Source organism: Coregonus lavaretus (genome assembly GCF_964263955.1).
Source record: "Coregonus lavaretus genome assembly, chromosome: 22".
NCBI classification, from domain to species: Eukaryota; Metazoa; Chordata; class Actinopteri; order Salmoniformes; family Salmonidae; genus Coregonus; species Coregonus lavaretus.
In genome coordinates, this window is record NC_140009.1 from 15,991,313 (window position 1) to 16,015,164 (window position 23,852).

General features: G+C 45.7%; 1 protein-coding gene across 1 annotated transcript in view; it reads right to left on the minus strand.

Moving 5' to 3' along the window:
* Nucleotides 1-22,988, minus strand: part of LOC311149707 (uncharacterized protein) — a gene marked incomplete at its 3' end in the record, with an annotated part of 42,576 nt that extends 19,588 nt beyond the window's left edge. Inside the window, exon 1 of the mRNA XM_084186916.1 lies at nucleotides 22,464-22,988. The remainder of the gene's footprint in view (nucleotides 1-22,463) is intronic.
* Between the last annotated feature and the right edge of the window lie 864 nt (nucleotides 22,989-23,852).

Below are 23,852 nucleotides of genomic sequence, written 5' to 3' on the forward strand. Positions count from 1 at the left end.
CACACACATACACATTCATATACACACACACACACACACACACACACACACACACACATACACACGTACACACATAAACACACAAACACATACACACACACACACACACAAACAAACACACATACACACACTCACACCAGGGGCATAGCCAGAAATTCATTGGTGGGTGGGCCTGCAGAAATGTGGATGTATTTTTGTAAAAATAATGTATTACTTTGTTTTTGTTTTTGTTCAATCTGATTGGGTGGCCCTGGCAGGGCCTGGCTCCCCAGTGAGTGGCCCTGTGTCCACCCAATCAGATTGCCTACGCCTCTGACAAACACACACACACACACACACACACACACACACACACACACACACACACACAAACACACACTACACTTGTAGCTCTTTGGAGATCATTGCAGCGCGGTCTGCATTTTTCATGTGTTTTTTATATATATTTTTTTGGTTGCCTTTATTTAACCAGGTAAACCAGTTGAGAACAAGTTCTCATTTACAACTGCGACCTGGCCAAGATAAAGCAAAGCAGTGCGATAAAAAACAACAACACAGAGTTACATATCGGGTAAACAAAACATAAAGTCAAAAATACAATAGAAAATATATATACAGTGTATGCAAATGTAGCAAGTTATGGATTTAAAGCAATAAATGGGCCATAGTGCAAAATAATTACAATTTAGTATTAACACTGGAATGATAGATGTGCAAGAGATGAATGTGCAAATAGAGATACTGGGGTGCAAATTAGCAAAATAAATAACAATATGGGGATGAGGTAGTTGGGTGGGCTAATTTCAGATGGGCTGTGTACAGGTGCAGTGATCGGTAAGGTGCTCTGACAACTGATGCTTAAAGTTAGTGAGGGAGATAAGAGTCTCCAGCTTCAGAGATTTTTGCAGTTCGTTCCAGTCATTGGCAGCAGAGAACTGGAAGGAATGGCAGCCAAAGGAGGTGTTGGCTTTGGGGATGACCAGTGAGATATACCTGCTGGAGCGCATACTATGGGTGGGTGTTGCTATGGTGACCAGTGAGCTAAGATAAGGCGGGGATTTGCCTAGCAGTGATTTATAGATGACCTGGAGCCAGAGGGTTTGACGACGAACATGTAGTGAGGACCAGCCAACAAGAGCGTGCAGGTCACAGTGGTGGGTAGTATATGGGGCTTTGGTGACAAAACAGATGGCACTGTGATAGACTACATCCAATTTGCTGAGTAGAGTGTTGGAGGCTATTTTGTAAATGACATCGCCGAAGTCAAGGATCGGTAGGATAGTCAGTTTAACGAGGGCATGTTTGGCAGCATGAGTGAAGGAGGCTTTGTTGCGAAATAGGAAGCTGATTCTAGATTTAACTTTGGATTGGAGATGCTTAATGTGAGTCTGGAAGGATAGTTTACAATCTAACCAGACACCTAGGTATTTGTAGTTGTCCACATACTCTAGGTCAGACCCACCAAGAGTAGTTATTCTAGTCGGGTGGAAGGGGGCCAGCAGCGTTCGATTGAAGAGCATGCATTTAGTTTTACTAGTGTTTAAGAGCAGTTGGAGGCTACGGAAGGAGTGTTGTATGGCATTGAAGCTTGTTTGGAGGTTTGTTAACACAGTGTCCAATGAAGGGCCAGATGTATACAAAATGGTGTTGTCTGCATAGAGGTGGATCTGAGTGTCACCAGCAGCAAGAGCGACATCATTGATATACACAGAGAAAAGAGTCGGCCCGAGAATTGAACCCTGTGGCACCCCTATAGAGACGGCCAGAGATCCCAGACAACAGGCCCTCCGATTTGACACATTGAACTCTATCTGAGAAGTAGTTGGTGAACCAGGCGAGGCAGTCATTTGAGAAACCAAGGCTATTTAGTCTGCCAATAAGAATGCGGTGGACAGTACTGTCTATTATCGATAGCGGTTATAATATCGTTCAGGACCTTGAGCGTGGCTGAGGTGCACCCATGACCAGCTCGGAAACCGGATTGCATAGCGGTGACGGTACGGTGGGATTCGAAATGGTCGGTGATCTGTTTGTTAACTTGGCTTTCAAAAACCTTCGAAAGGCAGGGCAGGATGGATATAGGTCTGTAACAGTTTGGATCTAGAGTGTCACCCCCTTTGAAGAGGGGGATGACCGCGTCAGCTTTCCAATCTCTGGGGATCTCAGACGTTACGAAAGAGAGGTTGAACATGCTAGTAATAGGGGTTGCGACAATTTCGGCTGCTAATTTGAGAAAGAAAGGGTCCAGATTGTCTAGCCCAGATGATTTGTAGGGGTCCAGATTTTGCAGCTCTTTCAGAACATCAGCTGTCTGATTTTGTGTGAAGGAGAAGCGGGGGGGGGGGGGGGGGGGGGGCAAGTTACAGCGGAGGGTTCAGAGCCGGTGGCCGGGGTAGTGGTAGCCAGGTGGAAAGCATGGCCAGCCGTAGCGAAATGCTTGTTGAAATTCTCGATGATTGTAGATTTATCGGTGGTGATAGTGTTTGCTAGCCTCAGTGCAGTGGGCAGCTGGGAGGAGGTGCTCGTATTCTCCATGGACTTTACAGTGTCCCAAAACATTTTGGAATTAGTGCTACAGGATGCACATTTCTGTTTGAAAAAGCTAGCCTTTGCTTTCCTAACTGATTGTGTATAATGATTCCTAACTTCCCTGAAAAGTTGCATATCGCGGGGGCTATTCGTTGCTAATGCAGTACGCCACAGGATGTTTTTGTGCTGGTCAAGGGCAGTCAAGTCTGAGGAGAACCAGGGGCTATATCTGTTCTTAGTTCTGAATTTTTTGAATGGGGCATGCTTATTTAAGATTGAGAGGAAAGCACTTTTAAAGAACAACCAGGCATCCTCTACTGACGGAATGAGATCGATATCCATCCAGGACACCTGGGCCAGGTCAATTAGGAAGGCCTGCTCGCTAAAGTGTTTTAGGGAGCGTTTGACAGTGATGAGGGGTGGTCGTTTGACCGCGGACCCGTTACGGACGCAGGCAATAAGGCAGTGATCGCTGAGATCCTGGTTGAAGACAGCGGAGGTGTATTTAGAGGGTAAATTAGTCAGGTCAGTCTATGAGGGTGCCCATGTTTACGGATTGAGGGTTGTACCTGGTAGGTTCCTTGATCATTTGTTTGAGATTGAGGGCATCTAGTTTGGATTGTAGGATGGCCGGGGTGTTAAGCATATCCCAGTTTAGGTCACCAAGCAGTACGAACTCTGAGGATAGATGGGGGGCAATCAATTCACATATGGTGTCCAGGGCACAGCTGGGGGCTGAGGGGGGTCTGTAGCAAGCGGCAACAATGAGAGACTTATTTCTAGAAAGGTGGATTTTTAGAAGTAGGAGCTCAAACTGTTTGGACACAGACCTGGATAGTATGATAGAGCTCTGCAGGCTATCTCTACAGTAGATTGCAACTCCACCCCCTTTGGCAGTTCTATCTAGACGGAAAATGTTGTAGTTGGGGATGGACATTTCTGAATTTTTGGTGGCCTTCCTAAGCCAGGATTCAGACACTGCTAGAACATCAGGGTTGGCGGAGTGTGCTAACGCAGTGAATAACTAAAACTTAGGAAGGAGAATTCTTATGTTAACATGCAAAAAGCCAAGGCTTTTACGGTTACAGAAGTCAACAAATGATAGCGCCTGGGGAGTAGGAGTGATACTGGGGACTGCAGGGCCTGGGTTAACCTCTACACCACCAGAGGAACAGAGGAGGACTAGAATAAGGATACGGCTAAAGGCTTTAAGAACTGGTATTCTAGTGCGTTGGACAATGGTGAAAAAACCCGCTAACGGTGGCTAATAGCAAGTAGCTAGTTAGCTGGCTACTCCCGTCCGGTAGACAGAGAGGTAGATAGCTGGGATATGGGCCTGGCTCGAGGCTAGCTCAAGGCTAACTGGTGCTTGCTTCGGGGGCAGTGGTGATTAGCCAACAGCAACATCCATTCGGTTGCGGCTAGCTGGTTGCGATCTGGTGTTAAGGTCCAGTGATTCAGTTATTCCGGCAGAAAATCCGATGTTCTGGGTGAAAACCGCTAACGGTGGCTAATATCAAGTAGCTAGTTAGCTGGCTAGCTAGTTTCAACTGGAGATTCTAGATAAAAGGTAAGTAAATAATAGAATCCGTTCCACATTGAGTGAGGCGGGTTGCAGGAAAGTATATTTAGTAGAAGGTTGAAAAGTGTGATAGGGGAAATATATACAACAAAAGACAAAACAATTTTAAAAACAGGCTATTTACACGGACACACAAGAGCACACGACCGCACTGCTACGCCATCTTGGAGGCCCTCTTTGCGGGAGTGGGGGGCATTGTTGGAGGCGGGCAGTCAGAGTCAAACAGACAGCTTTGGAATTAACATTTTGTTGTCCCGCAGATAATTTGGAAACGGTCTCTTTCTGATTTGTATGCATTAGCCCACCTATTGTATTAATATCACATATTTGTCTCATTATTAGCACATATTTGTCTCATTATTAGCACATATTTGTCTCATTATTAGCACGTATTTGTCAAACACATCAAAACCATGTGTTTGATACCATTCCATTCACTCCATTCTGGCTATTATTGTGAGCCATCCTCCCCTCAGCAGCCTCCACTGGTGTAGTCTCAATGAAATACTGTAGGCTGCCTACTACTGTATGTGGGTGGAGAATCACGTGGCAGTTATCTTTCCAAGGAAATTAACTTAAATATGATTAGACTATAATTTACTACATTGCCTGTAAATAAATATTGATAATGGAAAGAAGTGGAGGGCGCTCAACCAACGTGAGTGGTCATTGAAAAGGAAAAGGCGCAATGCACGCATAGGCTACACTCTAAAAAGTAAAGGTTCCTGGAGGATCCTTTAGGGGTTCTTCAAATTAAAACTGTGGGGGAACCCCTATAAGTTCTTTGAAGAACTCTTTAAAAGGGTTCTTCAAAGAACCCCTTTTAATGGATCCTCTAAGAACCTTTTGAAGAACCTTTTAGGGTAAATTTTTTAACTACTCCTCCCCCTATTATTATTATTAGTAATACGCTTAACAATAACAACAATAACACAATCTTTTAGTTGTCAGTGTTTATTAGGATTTTAGTGGCAAAGCAGAATAAAAAAATAAAAAAAATAAGGTTAACTCGCAGCAGAGCCCCAAGTCCAATGGGTATATCCTCTGGCATGTTGATGTTGGCATGTTGATGTTAATGTGCTGATGTTCTTCGTATCCATAGCCAGAATGATTTTGCAGTGCATGGTGATCGAACAGATTGCCTGTTATTTACATTTACATCATTTAGCAGACGCTCTTATCCAGAGTGACTTACAAATTGGTGCATTCAACTTATGATAGCCAGTGGGACAACCACTTTTTTTTTCTTTTCTTTCTTTTTTTTTATGGGGGGGTGGGGGAGAGGATGGGGGGGGGGGGTAGAAGGATTACTTTATACTATTCCAGGTATTCTTTAAAGAGGTAGGGTTTCAAGTGTCTCCGGAAGGTGGTCAGTGACTCCGCTGTCCTGGCGTCATGGGGGAGCTTGTTCCACCATTGGGGTGCCAGAGCAGCAAATAGCTTTGACTGGGCTGAGCGGGAACTGTGCTTCCGTAGAGGTAGGGGGGCTAGCAGGCCAGAGGTGGATGAACGTAGTGCCTGAAGGTAAGGAGGTGCCGTTCCCCTCACAGCTCCGTAGGCAAGCACCATGGAAAGTGCAAGTGTCTGCTCTCATCATTCTTGCTGCTTCAAGGTCAGTAGCCATATGTACGAGATCAGGTGCGCCTGTGGTTTCAGTTAAATAAAGTAGGCTATAGCCTGGATGGGCGGAGAAGCATGAGGCAGTTATCTTTCCAATGAAATGTACTTCCTAAATATGATTAGGCTATAGTTTTTTTTACATTGCCTACAAATAAATATTGATCACCCAAATTTGTCTACATCTGAAAATCGTCCCACTCCTAAAAGGTAGGCTATAAAACATAGCTCAAGAGAAAGTGCAAGTCTCTCCAACTGTGCTGTCTTCAAACTACGTCTAGCCTATTGGCTGATATAGCCCAGTAATACCGATAGATTAATATAATGGGCCACGTGAGAATCTCTGGTAATTTACCAGTGCGTCTGTCTTCTCACGAAAACACCTGTAGCTTACGAACCGTTTAAGCTACAAACTAATATGACCCCACTATGGAAAGGGGAGACTCTCACGGGACTCGTCTGAAGGTAACCCATATAAACTAATGGAAGTATGAAGGTAGTTTTGTGCCAACAAAAATCAGGGGTTAAATATGTGTCCAAAAAAACTAATATTTCCTGAGCGTTCTTAAGTCTCCTAGATATATGACAGACACTTCAAAAACGTATTCCTTATGATTGATTTTTTGACTGTCCTTTTTGCACTTTATGAATGTGTTATCCAATATGTTTCTAAAATGTCAAGATTTTATCAAATATATATATATTTTTATGTGATACCTAAAGAGGTTCTAAAATTTTAAATTCAAACCTCTAGTTTGTGACTTTACTATTGGAGCAGCCCCCACAATCACCCTGCTGTTCTGCTGAACACAGAATGGGCTTCTCCTCTCCCACAATCCCCCTGCTGTTCTGCTGAACACAGAATGGGCTTCTCCTCTCCCACAATCACCCTGCTGTTCTGCTGAACACAGAATGGGCTTCTCCTCCCCCACAATCACCCTGCTGTTCTGCTGAACACAGAATGGGCTTCTCCTCCCCCACAATCACCCTGCTGTTCTGCTGAACACAGAATGGGCTTCTCCTCTCCCACAATCACCCTGCTGTTCTGCTGAACACAGAATGGGCTTCTCCTCTCCCACAATCACCCTGCTGTTCTGCTGAACACAGAATGGGCTTCTCCTCCCCCACAATCACCCTGCTGTTCTGCTGAACACAGAATGGGCTTCTCCTCCCCCACAAACACCCTGCTGTTCTGCTGAACACAGAATGGGCTTCTCCTCCCCCACAATCCCCCTGCTGTTCTGCTGAACACAGAATGGGCTTCTCCTCCCCCACAATCACCCTGCTGTTCTGCTGAACACAGAATGGGCTTCTCCTCTCCCACAATCCCCCTGCTGTTCTGCTGAACACAGAATGGGCTTCTCCTCTCCCAAGGTTTAGAATAGGACCCATACAGAGTAGTGAGGCTCATATTCACACACACACACAAACACACACACACACACACACACACAGAAACCGGACCAGTGCCCCCGCCATGTTTGGTGTGAAAGTGGGTGTAATGGAGACCCATGTGCTGCTGGCTTCCCCCATGTGGACCCCTTCCCTTTCCCTCCATCTCTACCCATCTCACTGTCAATCTCTGTCTCTGTCCATATCTCTACCCATTTCTCTATCTATCTCAGGCCTCTCTCGCTCTCTCTCTTTCTACCCATCTCTTCTGTATCTCTCGCATTCTCTCTCTCTCTCTCTCTCTCTCTCTCTCTCTCTCTCTCTCTCTCGATCCCTCCCTCTCTCTCTTTTTCTGCTTGAGTATGTTCCCTAACACCTATGGAAAGAGAAAGCTTGAGAGTACTGGAGTGTATAACTGTCAACATGGGGGAAGGAGGTGGAGAGGTGTGTGTGTGTTACTTTTTGTGTGCATGTGAATGTGTAACTTCAGTGTGTGCGTGCGTGTGTGTGTCAATCAGTGTGCGGGTGCTTGCGTGTGTGTATATGTGTGTTTTTGTGTGTGTAGATAGGTTAATGTAGGTACAGAGGCACGGCAGGATGTGAAGGAGCACTGTAATAATGACATGCAGATTGCATAAGGCAGATGGGTATTTTAGGCCCACACATTGACGATGTATAAGTCCTTTTGCAGTGGGTGTATGTAACTGTCTGTGTATGCATTTATGCATGCCCTTATCTATGCAGTATGGGGAATTCCGACCCGAGTTAAGCGTGTGTAAATGGAACTTACTTCCATTTTTATTCACTCTTCTCTCTACACGTATTCTGACCTTGAACTTAAGCATGCGAATCGCAAGCTATTCACTCGCTATTCGTTTGGGGTGGAGATGTAAGAAGTGAAGGTGTGGTGGAGGTCTCTACAGATAAGGTGTGGTGGAGGTCTCTACAGATAAGGTGTGGTGGAGGTCTCTACAGATAAGGTGTGGTGGAGGTCTCTACAGATAAGGTGTGGTGGAGGTCTCTACAGATAAGGTGTGGTGGAGGTCTCTACAGATAAGGTGTGGTGGAGGTCTCTACAGATAAGCCGTATTCTGAGATTGACTTAATTCCCTAATAATTCTACCACCTTTACACGTGAAGAAACCAGAATAAGGTCGAGCTAACGTGCCGGTTCCAAGTGGAAAAAGCATCTAGTTTCTTTTTTCCGATATAATCTCCATGCACTGTAATTTATAAGAGCTATTGATAAGAGCTAGGTAAATGAGTAATCCGTTTGGGGATTGCAAATCAGCCAGGTCACCCATGATACAAGTCAGTATTCGACGTCCATGTGGTCCTCTGTAGCTCAATTGGTAGAGCATGGCGCTTGTAACGCCAGGGTAGTGGGTTCGATCCCCGGGACCACCCATACGTAAAAATGTATGCGCACATGACAGTAAGTTGCTTTGGATAAAAGCGTCTGCTAAATGGCATATTATTATTATGTCTGAGGACGTCGGGAGATTATGTGGAAAACAGCCACTAGGGGCAACAGTGAGCGACATCTGACATTTGGAACAACTTCGAAATTTGACTTTTGAGAAACAGGGATGAACATCTAATTCTGACGTGAGACTGTGAGAGCTGGTAGTTGTAAATACACATATCAATTGTTTAGATGATTTTTCCTTATGATCCCTGAGAGACGAATTTGAAACCAGTCATATGGACGAAAACTGATGTATTGCGACCCCTTTTCCACAGTGAAGTAGGCTATAAATAGCTGTGCCGTTATTTAGAATTTTAATTGTATGCCCTCATAATTTTCAGGGATGAAATTTGGAGATCCAGGCTTTTCTCAGTTATGTATCATGTGAAATATTAGCTACTATCGGAAGCCACCGTCAGTAATACCCACATACATTTATAACAGTCACTGTAGTTTTTGTTTCATTCAATTTGTAGCCTACATTATGCATCATACCATTCCATTCTGTTTACCTTTCTTTTCTCTGTCATGTCCGTGTAGTTATTCCTGAGGGTTGCCTGCAATAATGGATCATATTAGGCTAATGTTGTGCAATAATTTGGGACATGTACAGTAGCCTATTTGAATCATTATGGAACCACATGTAACAGTTTAAACCTGGAGCCTGGTGCACGGTTCATGACGACTGGATCATTGTCATATGATTAGTCCATGATTAGAGAGAATTAGGGTAGATTTATAGGACTATTGTTCAACCTCTGCCTATTGTACACTTTTTTCCACCTTACAATATTTCATGCTTTGAACTTGAATATGGCAACTTTCAAGATAAAGCAAACCACTGTATTTTAAAAAAAATCTATATATTTTGTGCCTAAAGGCTCTCCAACCCTGTTTTGTATGATTCATACATACATTCCTAACCCTAAAATGTGCCTAAATAATCTACAAGATCAATGTATTTTTAAATCTACCAATTGGTGCTGAAAGGGAGACGAATATGCATAGATGGCTTTCTTTCATTGATCCCTATATTCTGACCCATTCTCTCAATGTATTCTATTGAGTCTGTTGACAAAATTCTAATTAAAGGTATTTAAAGGGATGGCTTAAGATAAATGTGCTGAAAACCCTACTGAATGCAAACTCCACAAGTAAATCTGTTGGCCAGCAAGTGGGAAGGTTTTCAGCAGTTGAATGACATTTATTCAGTGTGCGCAAGGGAACCACACCTGCAAAGCCTGTTACGCACCTCCATAAGGTAAGTCTGAATACCAACTACTGAGAAGTGAGTAGGAAAGGCATGCATAGGAAAGCAGTACATTTCCTAAATCTGAATCGGGCACTGTGTGTGTATGAAATAATGAATATGTTTGAGTGTGTGTAGTTGTGTTATTTGGTTACATGAGTAGGTGTACAACACATAGTGCACTCTCTAGAAGGGGATGTGTGTGTATGCATATCTATCTATCCAAATAATGTGTGTAAGGATGTCTGGTCTAAGTTCCTACTCACTATCAGTTTGACCTCAGGAATCTTTGTCCACCGCACACACACGCACGCACACACACGCACGCACGCACGCACACTCACACACACACACACACACACACACACACACACACACACACACACACACACACACACACACACACACACACACACACACACACACACACACACACACACACACACGCACACACACACACACACACACACACACACACACACACACACACACACACACACACACACACACACACACACACACCCCTCCCCCCAGATACACTAAATAATACAGTCCTATAGTAGCCTGTGTTGTAGCGAGTCAGAGAAAGTCTCCCAGTGCCTCTCCATGCCTCCTCTCTGTGCCATGCTCCATGCATGAGTGTGCCCCTGTAAAAATAGACCTCTTAAAGGGCCAGCAACCACTCAGTCCCATGAAGGGCCGTTCTATAGAATTACACCAGAAGCTAGTATATGGGGATGTGTGTGTGTGTGTGTGTGTGTGTTTAACTCTACTTGTGGGGACCAGAAGTCCCCACAAGAACAGTAAATTAACAGAAAGTTGACCAACTGGGGACATTTTGTTACTCCCCACAAGGTGTTAGGGTTAGAATTAGGTTTAGGGTTAGGAGCTAGGGTTAGTTTTAAGGTTAGGGTTAGGGTTAGGGCAAGGATATGGGTTAGGGTTAGGTTTAGGGTTAGGGGTTGGGGAAAATAGGATTATGAATGGTTCTGAATTGTGTGTCCCCACAAGGTTAGTTATTCAAGACTGTGTGTGTGTGTGTGTGTGTGTGTGTGTGTGTGTGTGTGTGTTGATGTTTGTAAAAGAGGGAGAGTGAATCAATCTCATTCACCATCCCCCACACACTCACACACCACATACATGCTGTTGAAGATGAGCCTTGGATGTAATGGTTGCGGAATAAATCCTGGTGAGTTCTTAGGCGATACTGAGCTCTTTAAGCTTCTGGCCTTACCATTCAAATGTTAAGGATCATTGTGTAATCTGTCAAAGAGTAGGAGTCAGCAGGCAGTGCCAGGAAGGTACTCAGTTACCCAATGAGGACATGTGTTTGACTGACAGTGAATGCAACTGACAGGCAGTGGCGGACTTGCCATTAGGTGACTAAGCAATTGCCTAGGGCCTCACATCATCAGGAGGCCTTGTGAACGTCACATAATTTCCTTTAATAATACATTATTTCTGTTATCTTGCTTTCTTCCTCTGCTTGAGGCCCTCCTCAACAAAAAAAGCAAAATCTCTTTCTCTGAGCAATTGTATTAGTATAAAATAATATAACTTTCCCCAAGCATGCAATATAGCTCAGTGTTACACCTTTCCCATATTCAAGTCATGTCACGCCCTGACTCAGGGGACTCGTAAATGTTGAGTCAGGGTGTGTATGTTCTATGTTGTATATTTCTATGGTGATATTCTAGTATGTCTATTTCTATGTTGGCCGGTGTGGTTCCCAATCAGAGGCAGCTGTCGCTCGTTGTCTCTGATTGGGGACCATACTTAGGCAGCCTTTTGGCACTAGTTAGTTGTGGGATCTTGTTCCGTGTGAGGTATGTTGTTTGTCTACCTTGGACTTCACGTTTTGTTTCATTTGTTGTTTTGTCGTGGTGTTTATTCAATATAAATAAACATGTATGCATATCACGCTGCGCCTTGGTCCGTCCCGTCTATAAACGATCGTGACAGAAGATCCCACCAAACGAGGACCAAGCAGCGTGCCCAGGAAGAGCGAATTGCGATGTCACAGGTGGGCAAATGGTGTTCATGGGAGGAGATATTTGCGGGGAAAGGGCCATGGGCGAAGGTAGATGCCCAGGCAGGAGAGGAGAAGCGGCGCCAACCGTGCCGACGACGGAGACCCGAGAGGCAACCCCAAGAAAACATTTTTGGGGGGCACATGGTGTGGACGACGAGGCAGCAGGAGGCCGTTAAAGGGCGGATCTGCAGGTTAGGAGAGGAGGCCACCATGTTACGGGGCTATTGGTTCAGAGGGAGCAGGAGTTATTCGGTCAGAGTGAGGAGCTACAGGAGGCAAAAAGGGAGAAGGAAGGTGTATAGGCACGGCGAGAGGAGCTGGTTAGGCAGCAGAAGGAGCGGGGGTTTATAAAGGAACCCAGTCCCGCTCCTCGCACCAAGCAAGTGGTGCGTGTCGCCAGTCCGGTCCGGCCCGTTCCTGCTCCCCGCACTAAGCCAGTGGTGCGTGTTCCCAGTACGGCCCGACCCGTTCCTGCTCCCCGCACTAAGCCAGTGGTGTGTGTTCCCAGTACGGTCCGGCCCGTTCCTGCTCCCCGCACTAAGCCAGTGGTGTGTGTTCCCAGTACGGTCCGGCCCGTTCCTGCTCCTCGCATCAAGCCAGTGGTGCGCGTCGCCAGCCCGGTCCGGCCCATTCCTGCTCCCCGCACTAAGCCAGTGGTGCGTGTTCCCAGTACGGCCTGACCCGTTCCTGCTCCCCGCACTAAGCCAGTGGTGTGTGTTCCCAGTACGGTCCGGCCCGTTCCTGCTCCCCGCACTAAGCCAGTGGTGTGTGTTCCCAGTACGGTCCGGCCCGTTCCTGCTCCTCGCACTAAGCCAGTGGTGCGTGTTCCCAGTACGGCCTGACCCGTTCCTGCTCCCCGCACTAAGCCAGTGGTGTGTGTTCCCAGTACGGTCCGGCCCGTTCCTGCTCCTCGCATCAAGCCAGTGGTGCGCGTCGCCAGCCTGGTCCGGCCTGTTCCTGCCCCTAGCACCAAGCCAGTGGTGCGCGTCGCCAGACCGGTCCGGCCTGTTCCTGTCCCTCGCACCAAGCCAGTGGTGCGCGTCACCAGCCCGGTCCGGCCTGTTCCTGCCCCTCGCACCAAGCCAGTGGTGCGCGTCGCCAGCCCGGCCCGGCCTGTTCCTGCCCCTCGCACCAAGCCAGTGGTGCGCGTCGCCAGCCCGGTCCGGCCTGTTCCTGTCCCTCGCACTAAGCCAGTGGTGCGCATCGCCAGCCCGGCCCGGCCTGTTCCTGCCCCTCGCACCAAGCCAGTGGTGCGCGTCGCCAGCCCGGCCCGGCCTGTTCCTGCCACTCGCACCAAGCCAGTGGTGCGCGTCGCCAGCCCGGCCCGGCCTGTTCCTGCCCCTCGCACCAAGACAGTGGTGCGCGTCGCCAGCCCGGCCCGGCCTGTTCCTGCCCCTCGCACCAAGCCAGTGGTGCGCGTCGCCAGCCCGGCCCGGCCTGTTCCTGCCCCTCGCACCAAGGCAGTGGTGCGCGTCGCCAGCCCGGTCCGGCCTGTTCCTGTCCCTCGCACCAAGCCAGCAGTGCGCGTCGCCAGCCCGGTCCGGCCTGTTCCTGTCCCTCGCACCAAGCCAGTGGTGCACGTCGCCAGCCCGGTCCTGCCTGTTCCTGTCCCTCGCACGAAGCCAGTGGTGCGCGGGTTGCCAGCCCGGTCCGGCCTGACTCAGGGGACTCGTATATGTTGAGTCAGGGTGTGTATGTTCTATGTTGTATATTTCTATGGTGATATTCTAGTATGTCTATTTCTATGTTGGCCGGTGTGGTTCCCAATCAGAGGCAGCTGTCGCTCGTTGTCTCTGATTGGGGACCATACTTAGGCAGCCTTTTGGCACTAGTTAGTTGTGGGATCTTGTTCCGTGTGAGGTATGTTGTTTGTCTACCTTGGACTTCACGTTTCGTTTCATTTGTTGTTTTGTCGTGGTGTTTATTCAATATAAATAAACATGTATGCATATCACGCTGCGCCATGGACCGTCCCGTCTATAAACGATCGTGACAAGTCATTTTACATATTTTCTTATTAGCCTTATGAACATATACATATAAGAGCCAGCTCCAAACAAGTCTTGGGCAGTTGGAGCCAGGCAGGGGCCTCAGACTGGCCTCTGCCTGGGGCCTCCAAATCACTAAGTCCGCCCCTGCAGGCAGGCCCAATGGGAGTTAGTCGATGACTTTACCTTAGAGGATCGAGACGCGAGACTACACCTGAAAACAAATCCCTAGCACAATAAATCTACATGTGTGAACTGATACCAGCCCCACCCTGCCAACCTGTCAACCCTGCCAAGCCTGCACACAATCACACACACACACACGCACACACACGCACATATTACATATGGACATACAGACAAACGTATCATAGCAGCGCCGGACTTTGCCTAGTCATGTCAAAGACAAGGGCGAATCCGACACCAAAAACAACAATGAAACGGTTGAAAACACAATCGATTCATATAAGCAAAAAAGGCTCACAGATGCTGACCATGCATACTCTTACAATTTAATATGATACAGTAACTCCTCTGGAATATTATTGTGAAACAGCCCTACAGTTGAAGTCGGAAGTTTACATACACTTAGGTTGGAATCATTCAAACTTGTTTTTCAACCACTCCACACATTTCTTGTTAACAAACTATAGATTTGGCAAGTCGGTTAGGACATCTACTTTGTGCATGACACAAGTAATTTTTACAAAAGTTGTTTACAGACAGATTATTTGACTTATAATTCACTGTATCACAATTCCAGTTGGTCAGAAGTTTACATACACTAAGTTGACTGTGAATTTAAACAGCTTGGAAAATTCCAGAAAATGATGTCATGGCTTTAGAAGCTTCTGATAGGCTAATTGACATCAACTGAGTCAATTGGAGATGTAGCTGTGGATGTATTTCAAGGCCTACCTTCAAACTCAGTGCCTCTTTGCTTGACATAATGGGAAAATCAAAAGAAATCAGCCAAGACCTCAGAAAACAAATTGTAGACCTCCACAAGTCTGGTTCATCCTTGGGAGCAATTTCCAAACGCCTGAAGGTACCATGTTCATCTGTACAAACAATAGTACGCAAGTATAAACACCATGGGACCACGCAGCTGTCATACCGCTCAGGAAGGAGACGCGTTCTGTCTCCTAGAGATTAATGTAATTTGGTGCGAAAAGTACAAATAAATCCCAGAACAACAGCAAAGGACCTTGTGAAGATGCTGGAGGAAACAGGTACAAAAGTATCTATATCCACAGTAAACCGAGTCCTATATCATCATAACCTGAAAGGCCGATCAGCAAGGAAGAAGCCACTGCTCCAAAACCGCCATAAAAAAGCCAAGCTACGGTTTGCAACTACACATGGGGACAAAGATCGTACTTTTTGGAGAAATGTCCTCTGGTCTGATGAAACAAAAATAGAGCTGTTTGGCCATAATGACCATCGTAATGTTTGGAGGAAAAAGGGTAAGGCTTGCAAGCCGAAGAACACCATCCCAACCGTGAAGCACGGGGGTGGCAGCATCATACTGTGGGGGTGCTTTGCTGCAGGAGGGACGGGTGCACTTCACAAAATAGATCATCATGAGGAAGGAAAATTATCTGGATATATTGAAGCAACGTCTCAAGACATCAGTCAGGAAGTTAAAGCTTGGTTGCAAATGGGTCTTCCAAATGGACAATGACCCCAAGCATACTTCCGAAGTTGTGGCAAAATGGCTTAAGGACAACAAAGTCAAGGTATTGGAGTGGCCATCACAAAGCCCTGACCTCAATCCTATAGAATATTTGTGGGCAGAACTGAAAAAGCGTGTGCGAGCAAGGAGGCCTACAAACCTGACTCATTACATTAGCTCTGTCATGGGCCAAAATTCACCCAACTTACTGTGGGAAGCTTGTGGAAGGCTACGCGACACGTTTGACCCAAGTTAAACAATTTAAAGGCAATGCTACCAAATACTAATTGAGTGTATGTAACCTTCTGACCCACTGGGAATGTGATGAAAGAAATAAAAGCTGAAATAAATCATTCTCTCTACTATTATTCTGACATTTCACATTCTTAAAATAAAGTGGTGATCCTAACTGACCTAAAACAGGGACTTTTTACTAGGATTAAATGTCAGGAATTGTGAAAGACTGAGTTTAAATGTATTTGGCTAAGGTGTATGTAAACTTCCGACTTCAACTGTATGTCTGACACCAGAAGACAATTCAGTGAACTCTCTATTCAGATTGGAGTGGACTGAGGTTAGCCATTGACACTGATCCGAGGTCAATTTGGTGGTTTTCTCAGTGTGGATCAACCACTTGTGGTATTCCCACTATCTTCAACATTCACTCCAGGTGGGAGGGAAAATGTTAGGCTACATGGTTGAGGGCAATGCTTGGAAATATAAGTAATTCTATGAAAAATGACTGTGAAGTACCAAGAACCACTCTTTGGTATTGTAGGAGGTTTGAGTGGGTGAGCTGCAGTGGCTGGAGCGCTCCTGTGAAAGTAGAAAGAGCTATAATCATGCATTTATGAGCATTGGCTCCTCCACCATAGTATAGCTAGATGTATAGAACACCACACACACACACACACACACACGGAGTGTTATAGCACACACACACACACATACACACACAAATACATACAGATGCAAATGCACGTATGCATGCACGCATACACACATCTAGGTTTATGCTTTTCAACTCTTTTCAAAGTGAACTCCCTGGTGAGATCCATCTCAGACTATAACAACATACAAATCACACAGTTCCCTTCTTTAAAAAAAAAATGAATTTCTAAGTACATTGTATTTGTCTAACTGCTTACATTACTTTAAATGGTATAGCCACAATAGTATGTTCTCTACTGTGTGGGTTTGACTGAATTCCAGTGCAGGTATGAATGGGCCAAACCCAGACTGTCTAGTTCCTGTGTCTGCCACTCACATCATTCTGGCTTAAAGTGCAACTGAACTGGTTGAAAACGGCCTTTGTGGCATCGATATTAGTCAGTATATTCCAAAACAGTTTTGTGAGATTTGTGTTACTGAGGATGTTGCAATTTACATGAGGGTTGGCACAGTCTAATCACGGCTGGCAGTACTCAAATCATCCGGATCACAGCTGCCTGGTGTGCTGCAGTACACGCTATCCAATCGCTCACCAGAATCAACCTACAACCCGCCCATTTATTTACAGACAACTGAACTAACTATTAGCATGCAGCCCCTTGGACTTGTTTAGACAACAATATATACAAGACATCGTCGCAAATGTTATGTTGAAAGAAAAATTGTAGTTTTTTATAAACGGCTTGGGTTTCTCCAATTCAAACATCCACACATTTGTGAGCTAACGTTAGCATCACAAACACAACTTTTGTCAAATATATTTACATCTAAAAAGCAGGAAATGCAGTAAGCAGGTTTCCCTGACCAATCACATTCATGTTGTCATGCTGCATCAGGTGGTTGCTAAGTCATTCGTTATGGTGGCCTGTTTGGGACGGTGACTGAAGAGGGACAAACAACATTAATGCTAGGATAGGATATAGCGAACAGAACACCCACATCGAACCACAACCCAAAGACACAACTCTCGTTTTGCTTAGTGAGTACCGGAAAAGCTCTTTAACTCATTTTATAGGATTGTAGTCTATTTGTCTGCCTATCCTGCTCTAAAGTGAGAGCTCTATTGAGCAATGTTTCCAATGTCTATTACAAATAAAGGCAATTAACTGGAACCTTGAATACAGAACATTGCTTTCTGTCTGTCTGTCTGTCTGTCTGTCTGTCTGTATGTATGTCTGTCTGTCTGTCTGTCTGTCTGTCTGTCTGTCTGTCTGTCTGTCTGTCTGTCTGTCTGTCTGTCTGTCTGTCTGTCTGTCTGTCTGTCTATACCCCCCAACTCCACCACCAAACCTTTCTCTACAGTCCATATCTCCCTCACCCTCCTCTTCCATATCTGCTCTCCACATGGGGGTATCTACCCCCTCTGTTTCTCTGCCGACCCCCACTTCTGCCTCCTCTCTGTCTGTGCCCCCCTACCTACCTCCACCTCCTCCCCATCCCTCCTCTCCCATATCTTCCCCATATCTGTCCTTCATATCTGCCCCTCTCTCTGTCTGCCCCCCTCCTCATACAGTGGGGAGAACAAGTATTTGATACACTGCCGATTTTGCAGGTTTTCCTACTTACAAAGCATGTAGAGGTCTGTAATTTTGATCATAGGTACACTTCAACTGTGAGAGACGGAATCTAAAACAAAAATCCAGAAAATCACATTGTATGATTTTTAAGTAATTAATTTGCTTTTTATTGCATGACATAAGTATTTGATCACCTACCAACCAGTAAGAATTCCGGCTCTCACAGACCTGTTAGTTTTTCTTTAAGAAGCCCTCCTGTTCTCCACTCATTACCTGTATTAACTGCACCTGTTTGAACTCGTTACCTGTATAAAAGACACCTGTCCACACACTCAATCAAACAGACTCCAACCTCTCCACAATGGCCAAGACCAGAGAGCTGTGTAAGGACATCAGGGATAAAATTGTAGACCTGCACAAGGCTGGGATGGGCTACAGGACAATAGGCAAGCAGCTTGGTGAGAAGGCAACAACTGTTGGTGCAATTATTAGAAAATGGAAGAAGTTCAAGATGACGGTCAATCACCCTCGGTCTGGGGCTCCATGCAAGATCTCACCTCGTGGGGCATCAATGATCATGAGGAAGGTGAGGGATCAGCCCAGAACTGCACGGCAGGACCTGGTCAATGACCTGAAGAGAGCTGGGACCACAGTCTCAAAGAAAACCATTAGTAACACACTACGCCGTCATGGATTAAAATCCTGCAGCGCACACAAGGTCCCCCTGCTCAAGCCAGCGCATGTCCAGGCCCGTCTGAAGTTTGCCAATGACCATCTGGATGATCCAGAGGAGGAATGGGAGAAGGTCATGTGGTCTGATGAGACAAAAATAGAGCTTTTTGGTCTAAACTCCACTCGCCGAGTTTGGAGGAAGAAGAAGGATGAGTACAACCCCAAGAACACCATCCCAATCGTGAAGCATGGAGGTGTAAACATCATTCTTTGGGGATGCTTTTCTGCAAAGGGGACAGGATGACTGCACCGTATTGAGGGGAGGATGGATGGGGCCATGTATCGCGAGATCTTGGCCAACAACCTCCTTTCCTCAGTAAGAGTATTGAAGATGGGTCGTGGCTGGGTCTTCCAGCATGACAACGACCCGAAACACACAGCCAGGGCAACTAAGGAGTGGCTCCGTAAGAAGCATCTCAAGGTCCTGGAGTGGCCTAGCCAGTCTCCAGACCTGAACCCAATAGAAAATCTTTGGAGGGAGCTGAAAGTCCGTATTGCCCAGCGACAGCCCCGAAACCTGAAGGATCTGGAGAAGGTCTGTATGGAGGAGTGGGCCAAAATCCCTGCTGCAGTGTGTGCAAACCTGGTCAAGACCTACAGGAAACGTATGATCTCTGTAATTGCAAACAAAGGTATCTGTACCAAATATTAAGTTCTGCTTTTCTGATGTATCAAATACTTATGTCATGCAATAAAATGCAAATTAATTACTTTAAAATCATACAATGTGATTTTCTGGATTTTTGTTTTAGATTCCGTCTCTCACAGTTGAAGTTTACATTTACATTTACATTTTAGTCATTTAGCAGACGCTCTTATCCAGAGCGACTTACAGTTAGTGAATACATTTTTTTTTATTTATTTATTTTTTTTTATACTGGCCCCCCGTGGGAATCGAACCCACAACCCTGGCGTTGCAAACGCCATGCTCTATCAACATCCCTGCCGGCCATTCCCTCCCCTACCCTGGACGACGCTGGGCCAATTGTGCGCCGCCCATGAGTCTCCCGGTCGCGGCCGGCTGCGACAGAGCCTGTATGTGTGTGTTACCTATGATAAAAATTACAGACCTCTACATGCTTTGTAAGTAGGAAAACCTGCAAAATCGGCAGTGTATCAAATACTTGTTCTCCCCACTGTATGTGCCCCTCTGTGACTGTGGCCCCTGGCTATCTCTGGACTGGGTCTATTTCAGCCTGCTGCTCTAATTTTTAGCCCGGATCTGCAGCCAGGCTGAATGGTGAACCTACACCTCTCTATCCCTCACACATACCTACAAATTGGCCTATGCACCTGCATTCACTTGCATGAACACACACTGAGGCGCACATGCACACACACACATTCGCACACACAAACACACAAACACAGGTGTGCACACACATACTCACACACTGGTGCGAAGAGTAACACACACATACACACACATAAGTCCACACGCTATTAGACTCACCCTGCTATACCATAAATCATGTGCTGTACACACAGGGTGTTTCTCAATATGCATACTACCGTGCTCCACACTCTCATGCTCCAAGTGCATTCTCCGAGGACGTTCTCTTGAGTACGTTCTTGTGAGGACGAGAGTGTGGAGAATGCATAAAATATTTCATTTGAGAAGCACTCGCACTCCCCCTACTGTATTACCTCACGCTGCATCTCGCCATTCATTTAACCTTCTTCCAACCAGGACAATGGCAACAATAGAGACGAAACAAGATATAAAAAAGCAAATGTTTTACTTCATAATTATCAGCTAGATATATGTGAATCGTAATAATGTAGCAAACCAGATAGTATAACAGGCAAAATTGACCAAAAATCTATGTTATCCAAGGTAGACGTCAATTCTTTGTGGGTAGCTACTTAACAATTATTTGTGGCTAGCTAGCTAGCAAGTTAGCCCTATTGACTTACTATGGACTTAGCCATTCACTGAACCTTCCTTCTTCTAGCTAGGACAATGGCAATAGAGACGAAACAAGATATACACATGTCATGGTTTCGGCCGAGGCTGCTCCTTCTCCTTGTTCGGGCAGGCTTCGGCGGTCGTCGTCTCCGGAGTACTAGCTGCCACCGTTCTATGTTTCTATGTTTGATTGGTTTTGTCTGTGTTGCTACACCTGTTCCTTATTAGTGTTTATTAGGTGTCCTATTTAGTTCTCTTGAGTTTGGTCAGCTGTTGTGTGTAATTGTTTCCGTGTCACGTTGTGTGCTAGTTCGTCATTTTTCTGTTCTCTCTGTATTTTGTGTTTTAAGAGAGAGTTCCGCACTTTGTGCGCCTTAGCATACTTTACTGTTGTGCGTGAGGTTCGCCTGTAGCCTGTTGCCGTGTTTGGCTCATTTTGGACTTTACTAAAGACGCTGTTCGTAACCTCTGTGTGTCCTGCGCCTGATTCTACACCACCTCTACACTCAACCCGTGACAACACAAAGCAAATGTTTTACTTCATAACTATCAGCTAGCTATAAGTGAATAGTAATAATGTAGCTAACCAGATAGTATAACAGGCAAAAATGACCGAAAACCAATATTATCCAAGGTAGATGTCAATTATTCGTGGGTAACTAGCTAACAATTCTTTGTGGCTACAATTCTTAGCTCTATTGACTTACTATAGGCTTACAACCTACACACACTACAGTGGGTATTGAAGGCAGGTAACCATGCCAAAATTAACATAGCAAGATAAAATATTGTAGTCAGGCAACATATCAGATGTGAATAGGCAACATTTAATTCCAAAGTTTATTTTCTCTCGCTTCAGCTCAGATAATGGCAACCATTGATTTCAAGAAGATTTGCATGATTTTTACGTGGTTGCGTCATATTAATTTCCATATTTTTTGTTGAAGCTTGCATTGATGCATGCTTCAAAATATGTACAAACGGAGTACGCATTTGAGAAGTGCCCTCCGTGCTCCGTTTCGCATACTTTGATTTGGACTACCCTCCCGTGTTCCAATTTGCATGCTCGAAGCACGGTAGTATGCATTTTGAGAAACACCCACAGACTACTATACCATAAACCATGTACTGGACACACAGACTGCTATAAGCCCCGTGTAGCTCAATTGGTAGAGCATGGCGCTTGCAATGCCAGGGTTGTGGGTTCGTTTCCCACGGGGGGGCCAGTATGAAAAATGTATGCACTCACTAACTGTAAGTCGCTCTGGATAAGAGCATCTGCTAAATGACTAAAATGTATACCATAAACCATGTGCTGGACACACAGACTGCTATACCATAAACTGTGTACTGGACACACAGACTGCTATACCATAAACAGTGTACTGGCCACACAGACTGCTATACCATAAACCATGTACTGGACACACAGACTGCTATACCATAAACAATGTACTGGACACACAGACTGCTATACCATAAACCATGTACTGGACACATAAACTGTGTACTGGACACACAGACTGCTATACCATAAACCATGTACTGGACACACAGACTGCTATACCATGTACTGGACACACAGACTGCTATACCATGTACAATCCACACATGCATGTTGTATCTCCTCACATTCACTGACTTTTATAAGTTCAACTCTATCACATAGTCCCGCAATACAGCACACCTTCAAACAACCATTGTCTATACATATTTTATCCAACTCTCTTCTAACTATCTCTCTGTCTGTCTCACAAACACACACACACACACACACACACACACACACACTCGGAGGCTAGGAAGCGTTCTGGTTACTTACCTCTCTGGGTGTTTTTGCGTGGTGAGTAACAGAGTGAGTGCTCATTAGATCAGTTAGCAGTAAAGCACGTAGCGACATACAGCTTTGATACTGTTAGCCTCTCTTTCTCTTTTCCCCTCCTCCCTCTCTCTCCCTTTCTCTCTCTCGCTCTACCTATCTTTTCACCTCCTCTCTCTCTCTCTCTCTTTCTCTTTCTCTCTCTCTCCCTCTCTCTCTGTCTCTGACTCACTGTCTTCACTATGTTCCTTTCTCTCCACCTTGTCTCACACTCTGTTTGCTCTTAACTCTTCTATGCTCTTACGCTCTCCCTCTCTCTCTCACTCTAGCTTGCTTGATCTCTCTAACCCCTCCTCCGTCTGTCTGTCTGTCTGTCTGTCTGTCTGTCTGTCTGTCTGTCTGTCTGTCTGTCTGTCTGTCTGTCTGTCTGTCTGTCTGTCTGTCTGTCTGTCTGTCTGTCTGTCTGTCTGTCTGTCTGTCTGTCTCTCTCTCTCTCTCTCTCTCTCTCTCTCTCTCTCTCTCTCTCTCTCTCTCTCTCCCTCCCTCCCTCTCCCTCTCCCTCTCCCTCTCCCTCTCCCTCTCCCTCTCTCTGGGTGTATTATTAGCTAAGTTCATAGCTGATGTCAGGCACATTGTGGGAGCGTTAGCTAGCAGTAGTGTTAGCACTAGCAGCATGTTAGCACTAGCAGCATTAATGGCTCGTGTTTGGCCAAGTGCCCGGAGGCTATGCTCATTAACCTCCCCAGAGCGGCGGAATGCACTGGCCCACATCTCACGCTATTGGCTTAACACCTCGGCCTCTCCTCGTATCACAGCACAGTAGAATGGTGGGAAAGGTATGCAGAATGGTGGGAAAGTAAACTACCAGTAAACTACCATAATTTTGGTAACTTTCAAGGATTTTATGTAATTTATCACAAGACATCTAGTGGCCCTTTTGGGTACTTCAGATTATCATAAGTGTCTGTAATTATCCATGGCCCTCTGTGTGGCCTTATCACATGTAAAATATATAAAATAATAAAATTATACTGAACAAAAATACAAACGCAACATGCAACAATTTCAAACATTTTACTGAGTTGCAGTTCATATAAGGAAATCAGTCAATTGAAATAAATGAATTAGGCCCTAATCTATGGATTTCACATGACTGGGCAGGGACGCAGCCATGGGTGGGCCTGGGAGGGCATAGGCCCACCCACTTGGGAGTCTGGCCAACCCACTGGGGAGACATACTTGGGAGTCAGGCCCACCCACTTTATTACAGACATAAATACTCCTCAGTTTCATCAGCTGTCTGGTGGCTGGTCTCAGACGATCCCGCAGGTGAAGAAGCCGGATGTGGAGGTCCTGGGCTGGCATGGTTACACATGGTCTGCGGTTGTGAGG